The 7,172-nt window shown below is 57.6% G+C and overlaps 1 protein-coding gene across 1 annotated transcript in view; it reads left to right on the top strand.

Annotated features, from left to right (window-relative positions):
* The first annotated feature begins 805 nt into the window (after positions 1–805).
* Positions 806–7,172, top strand: part of Edar (ectodysplasin A receptor) — a 46,459-nt gene continuing 40,092 nt past the window's right edge. Inside the window, exon 1 of the mRNA XM_004633273.2 lies at positions 806–969. The gene's annotated coding sequence lies outside the window, so the exon portion shown is untranslated. The remainder of the gene's footprint in view (positions 970–7,172) is intronic.

Genomic DNA, 7,172 nt, shown 5'->3' with positions numbered 1-7,172 from the left:
TGACTCCTCCCTGCAGTCCCAGGGGTGTGACTCCTCCCCGCAGTCCCAGGGGTATGACTCCTCCCTGCAGTCCCAGGGTGTGGCTCCTCCCTGCAGTCCCAGGGGTGTGACTCCTCCCTGCAGTCCCAGGGATATGACTCCTCCCTGCAGTCCCAGGGTGTGGCTCCTCCCTGAAGTCCCAGGGGTGTGACTCCTCCCTGCCATACCAGGGGTGTGAATCCTCCCCGCAGTCCCGGGGTGTGACTCCTCCCTGCATTCACGTGGGGGATCCGCATGTCCCTGCTGCTCAGGCGAATGTGGCCATGGGGTGAGGTGTGAGGACAGTAAGTTAGGCGGTGACTGGGAGCCCGCAGTACTTGTGTGGGCAGCTGGTGTGGGAATTGCACACACAGGCCCTGAGTCCAGAGGTAGAACTGCCCGCAGGGCCCAAGGCCTTTGGCTTCTCCGTGGGGGGTCTCTCGTGAACCAGTTCTGATTAATGACATTTTGATGCTAATTTTGCTTTTAGTGCTCTTGCCCCAAGGCTGGCTGTGTTGCTGGAAGCCGACCCCCACACACACTGCTGCAGAAATCAGTGTTTCTCCACATTCCTGGCCCTTTAGGGCAGGAAGCAGGGAGAGCCAGGTGTGCGGGGTGGGCGCAGCCCGGGGCTGACAGGCCGGGCTCTCCGGCAGTGTCACGAGTGCCCTCTAGGTGGCGCAGCTGAGTCTGCAGCGGAAAGCCCCGGGGGACCGGCCGAGCTTGCAACTTGCAGATAGGACGGGGAGCCATAGAGAAGAGTTCCAGGCGCGCTTTACAGCAGAGCGGTGGTGGGCTGAGGCAGAGCTGTGCTGCCCTGGTCCCGGTACCCGCTGCCCTGGGACGCAGAGCACCTGCTGGGGAGAGCTCTGGTGTGGAGACCCTGCCCGGCCCACACTGGCGCAGCCAGCCATCTGCCAAGCCGGGAAGCTGCCGTGGCACGCGGACCAGGTAAGCCTGGGTACTGTCCTCTGGGTTTCCAGTCTCTGGCTGCGGACGAGCCTAAGTGCATTTTTCAGATGCACGTCATGTTTTGCTGCGTTCGGACAAGCTTTAGTGACTGCGAGTGCCACCCGTTCTCAGACCTAGGTTGCTCCTTTGTTTTCGGGAAAACACCAGAAATCCCAGCTTGCTGTCGGTTGCACATTTGGTTTGCGAGCCCAGCTCTGTGTGTGCTTTGCAGGCTGTGGGATTTGTGCTCGGAAGCTGGCGAAGTGCACGTCTCTGCTTTGCCGGAGCCTAGGTCCCTGGGAACGTGAGAAGGGGTTGGAGCCTCAGTCAGGGCGCTCAGACCCAACCCCAGAGGATGCCGCGGACCCACCGCGGGGAGAGGGTGAGGTCTTCATTTCCACTGAGAGGTCCCCCATGCTGGGACAGCTGCAGGAGAGCGGTCCCGTGTTCCCAGTGCGCTGCTGGCGCGGAGTCTCCCTGCTGTGCTGTGGGGACGAGCGAGCGGGACGAGCGTCTGGAGGGGTGCCGAGCTCCCGGCTGGAATCAGGTGCCAGAGGAGCAGAGCAGAGCCCACTCCAGGACGGGGACAGCCTCAGGGACACAGGGGGGCCAAGAGGTCAGCTCCTGCCCAGACCTCCAGCAGCTGCTCTGCGGGTCTGAGCGGCACTTGGAGACCTTTCCCGACCAAGAGCAAGCCTACGAAAAGGCGCAGAGCCGAGCGGGTGCCTGAGACAGAGCTCCTCCAGCCTGGCTGAGGTCAGGGCCACTTCCAACCTTCACAGACACATTTAGCAGAGCCATGGGAAGGGGATCCTGTCACCCAGTCAGGAGCTAACTGCCATGCACCCTGCACCTCTGGAGGAGACAGGGTAGGGATCTGTGGCCTCATCCCCAGGGAAGCTGGGCTGCGCAGAACGGCATTCCCCACCCCCCGAGACAGCAACTGGAAGACAGGATAAAACATCCCTGACAGGTTTGCGGATTGTTCTCTGACCCTTGCCTGATCTCCTACCTTGCAAGCAGGATTATCATGTTGTCCAAGAGACACACAAAGCGTCTCTAACTTAGATGGCTCGTGGTGTTTGGGCTCCCCATGGGGTGGAAGCCAGTGGTGTTCGGCAGAAACTGTTCTTGGGTGTTGAGTCCGGACCCTTCCTGGGCTGATGATGCGGATCTGACCATCCTGGGCCGCTGGCAGGTGCTGGGAACAATGAGGCCCGTGCACAGGCTGCTGGCCTGGCGTCTCACTGGCACATGCACTGCGAGCTCTGTGACTTACAGCATGCAGCTTGCTGTGGGCTGCAGGCGTGGCTCTGTTGCAGGTGGGGGTCACCTACATGTGAAATGGAGTGGTGTCAGGGGCTCTGGCTTCTTTCCTAAGTGTCTCCTGCCCTGAGCCCAGCATCGAGCCTCACACAGGGAGGTGCCCAGCAAGGGCAGTGTTGTCCACCATGTCACCAAGTGCAAAGCGAGTACTTCCTTTAACTCTGAGTCAACTAATGCCCCATTCTGGGCCAAGGGAGAGAGACTGGTGTTTTCCAAAGAATGGAATCTGTTCTCAAGGAAAGACCCAGGGGCCCTACTTCAAAGGCTCAGCAAACCTAAAATTCAGACCCAGGAGCTGTGAGGGTGGCCTCCTGGCGGCTGGCCCTGGGAGGCTCACCTCCCCACTCTTAGCAGCTCCCCCACCGCCCCGCAATTATCCCAGACGACACCTGCCTCAGTGTGCCTTTGATGCTGTTTGGGCTCTGCCTGGCTTATTCCTCCCACCAGGCATCATTAATTAGCCATATTAAGCTCACTTAGCACATTAGATCAATTAGAAAACAAAAACCTGCCCCATCCACCCTTCCCCAGTGCCCCTGAGTTTACCTACTGCAGAGGCACTTGCTTTTGCTTTCTGAGATTACTGCTTTCCTTAGGCACAAAGCGAAGGAGGGAAACTGCCGTCTGCTCACCTGGCCTCTGCCACACATTTCAGCAGCACACTCACCACAGAGCACTATTGTGTTCATCTCGTTTCCCAAAGAAAAACCAGGTTCAGAGAGGTCCCTGCATGGGCAGGCACATAGCCAATAACTGTTAGGAGCACACTGGGAACTGGGAGCCAGGAGCCCGGACCAGAGCCGGGTCCTCAGCCTCACATGCCTGCCCAAATGACCCCAGCATGCCTCAGTTTCCCCTAGTCATGTCAGCCCTGGAGGCTGTGCACATACTCACCTCCTGTCCTGGTCAGAGTCAAGGCCTCAAGAGGAAACAATCTAAGCTTTGTAAGTCTGATAAAGGTTGGTGATAGAGGACAGTGTTAGCTTTTCCACAAGGAGAAAGCTGTCAAGTGTAGGCAAACTCAGAGTGCTCCATCTACCACAGTTATGAAACTGAGATGATTGTTTTGAATGGCCTTGGGGGCCCAAGAGTCCCAGCTACCCCCTTGTAGAGCTGGAGGTTGTGAGCCCAGGATGGCCAGCCCTTGCTAGCAGAGGAGGCTCTGTGGATAGGGGAACATTCATCAGCGCTTAGGGTCCTACCGCTGAGGGCTCCCCTGCCTGTCACCCCAGCACAGTGCGGCGCTCCATAGAAACATGGCCAAGGAAGGTGTCACCAGCATTCCAGCCACATAGGGAGGAAGGGGCTGCTCAAACACGAAAGTGCCTGAGGTGATTCCACCCCAAGAAACTCAGCCCTGTGACACCACTGTTATCACTCCTAGCCTGGCTCCCAGGGCTGGACAACTGGAGAAGCAGGCCTCAAAGCCCATCCAGCCTCTGTACCCCTGGAATACCCGTGGTGTTTGGTTTCTGTTCTGTGCTTGTGTTGACATCCCTGCATGTGCCCCAGCAAGCTCATGTCATGGCCAGAAAGCCTGAGTGCTCATGCAGAGGGTGTCACCTTCCCTTGTGGGTCCTGGTGAAACCAGCAGGTGGAGCCACCACAACCAGGTCACATCACCGTCACTCATGAGGCACATAGAGCCAAGCGTGGCTGGGCATTTCTAGATCCCAAAGCATCCATACCACTGACAGACCTTCAGTGGCAAGAGGCGAGCAGAGAGAGGTGAGTCCAGCACAGTCTCAGTTACTCTTCTCTCGTTGCTGGGATAAATACCCGACACCCAAAATGAAGGAAGGAAAGGCTTATTTAGCTCACAGTCGTTGGAGGTTTCAGTCCATACTCAGCTGGCTCCAAGCAGAGCAGCACACGGCAAAGGGCAACCTTTCCTGGTGGCAGCAAAGAGCAGAGAGCAAAGGGAGCAGCAGCTCAGGCAGCCAGCTGGCCTCTCTCCCCTCCTCACATTGTAATGCAAACTGCCTGCCCAGGGCGGGTGCAGCCCCCACACCCACAACAATCAAGCACAGACTCCAGAAGCCGCCCCAGGACTGCATGAGGCTTTGGGGGACACCTAGACACAAGCCATAACAGTGCCAGTCCCGGAGAGTAACAGTGGTGGCCATAATGCCAACACCAAGATCCTGACAGAAAGCACTTTCTTAGCGCAGGAGAAGGAGGTGCAAACTAGTCTGGAGATAGAGACGGGGTTCCCCGATGACTGCCAACCACCCCAGACCTCTTCTCCTCGCATCTCTGTGGTGCCACCTTTCCAGTTCCCTCATCCCAGCCTCCACGCCTAGGAGGGCTTCAGGTGGGCTCGCAGCTCCGTCACTCCTTCAGCAAACCTTCTCCGAGCATCAGCAGTATGACACAGAGTGCTCTGGAGACAAGACAGTGTCCCTGTGCTCAGCGGGCTTAGGTTCTCAGGGAGGAGAGAGACCATGACACAAGACACACATCCGACTTCGCCAAGAGACAAAGGAGGGGCAAGCAGGGGGACAGCCTGGGAAGGGACACTGCTCAGGGACGTGAGTCAGGGAGTGAGCCAAGGGACCCAGGAGTGGGCACTGAGCAGGGAGCGCGAGAGGCCCCGTGCCGGCTCCAAGCCGATGGCCAGAGTCCTTTGGGCAGGACAGAGGGAAGACGCGAGAGGACAGGAGGCGGGGAGGCAGGAGCCACATCCCCTGGGACCAGGGGCCGTGGGAGGAGACTGTGAGCAAATAACTGGATGCACAGGCGTGAAGTTCAGCCAGGTCTGCTCCAGCCATTGTCATCTGGGGCAGTCCATACCCACAGCATACCATGCCATAGCTTACCCATACCACACCACGCCTCACCACAGCTCACACACCTCACCATATTACACGGCTCACCACGCCTCACCACAGCTCACACACCTCACCATATTACACGGCTCACCACGCCTCACCACAGCTCACACACCTCACCATATTACACACCACACCACGCCTCACCACACTGCACCTCACCACGCCTTACCACACCACACCATACCATACCTCAGCATACTACACCATATCATATCACACCTCACCACAGCACACCGCTCCACACATCACCACAACACACTATGCCTCACCACACCTCACCTCACCAAGCTGCACCTCACCACACCTCACACACCTCACCACACTACATCATACTACACCTCACCTCACCGCCTCAGTGGCTGTACCCATAGTATCAGCCATCAGTGTGTGGAATACATAGTGCCCACTCATAGGTCAGAACAGGCAGCATGAGGAGTTAGCAGTGTGGAGGTTCCCCGTCCACCAACATCTGTCCTTTGGGCAGGGCACTCACAAGAGAGGGACTGTTTCTGAGAAAATCTTCAAAGATCTTGACTGCAACACTTGCTTCCACCTCCAAAAGTGCGGAGCTCTATTCTCAAGGCTAAGCAAGTTACCCAGGACAGAAACTGCCTAACCGTCTCCAGGTGAACTTGTGGCCTCCCCCCCGCCCCCCGCAGGGTATTCTCTGGGCGCTCTGGCAGAGACAAGTTGTTACTAAGGCCTCCTGCCCGTGAGGAAAGTGTGTTGCAGTGCACACCTGGGAGATGGCTGAGTGGAGGCCCTGGGAGCCAGCCATGTGGACCTTCCCCTCAGGCAGCCACTCTTGGGGCAGCATGACGTGGCAGGCTGAGATTCGTGGCCAGCACACACTCACTCTGCACACACATTTGCGACTGATTTCCCACTGTGAGATTCTTAGGCAGCTCCTCCATGGAGAAGGGCTCCTCTGAATCCTGCCCACGTTGTTGAGATCTGGCCGGACACCTTCTCTCGGGTGCCCCTAGTGGGTCTGGCCCTGCTCCGGGCCACTCCTCGCTCTGTAGGCAGAGACAGCAGGGCAGGGCTGCTCCAGCACTGGGACCCTGGGTTTAGACACCACAAGGACAGGAGGCCTTGCTGCACCAGGCACACTGGCTGCTCCCGCCGAGGTTCCCCACCTGGACCACCCACAGCGCAGCCTGACTTCCGCACTGGCAAGGGAGTATCACCCTGATGCTTATCATAGAGGCTGCTTTTGAAGGCAAATATTTAATTTGTGAAGATTGCAAAACTAGGACAGCAGACTGCCGAGCCTCTCCAGTATTTACGACCAAGCGGGGTGCAGACACTGGCAGTGCAGTGTCCTGTCCCATCCCCCAAGCCTGACTCCTGCATGTCGGTGGCACAAAAGCAAGGGCCCGGGCCCAGGTTCAGTAGGCAGGCGTCCTTTCCAAGGTTCCAAAGAGGGTCCTGCCCACCTCGTTCAGGCGAACTCAGGACAGTGGGTCTGGGGTGGATGTCTTATCTGTCAGGCTAGGGAGCAGAACATCCCTGTGGCTCCCTGTGTGGACAGGTAGGCAGCACCCACACCGACAGGAACAGACTGGTGCAAGGGTGGGAGCTGGGGACACGCCCCCACGTACACAGCTGTTCCCATAGCTCCAAAGCCTACCTCCTGGTCCAGACTTCATTGTGCCTCGGACCCCAAACAGTTCACCTAACACTCAACAGTTAAAATTAAAGATTTCCAAAACCATGGTGAGAAACCAGAACAGAGACTGGCTCCTCCATAGAGACTCTCAGCTTCCTCCATGCTGAGAGCCCCAGCGCTCATTAGGAGGACATGCACCGCCAGACACAACCACGGAGCCCTGCGTAGAAGCAGACTCAGGGTCCTTTAAGAAGTATGACAGCAGAGTTAAGGTAACCCTAACCCTAATATTGACCCTGACCCGACCCTGACTCTGATCCTAAACACTGCCCCTAACCTAACCCTGACCTTGATCCTGACCCTGACCCTAATCCTAACCCTGACCCTAACCCTGACCTTGATCCTGACCCTGACCCTAATCCTAACCCTGA

This window comes from Octodon degus, unplaced genomic scaffold, assembly GCF_000260255.1.
Source record: "Octodon degus isolate 3935 unplaced genomic scaffold, OctDeg1.0 scaffold00052, whole genome shotgun sequence".
Classification (NCBI taxonomy): Eukaryota; Metazoa; Chordata; class Mammalia; order Rodentia; family Octodontidae; genus Octodon; species Octodon degus.
The sequence above is the reverse complement of the archived record's forward strand: the minus strand, read 5'-3'. Positions and strand labels throughout refer to the sequence as shown.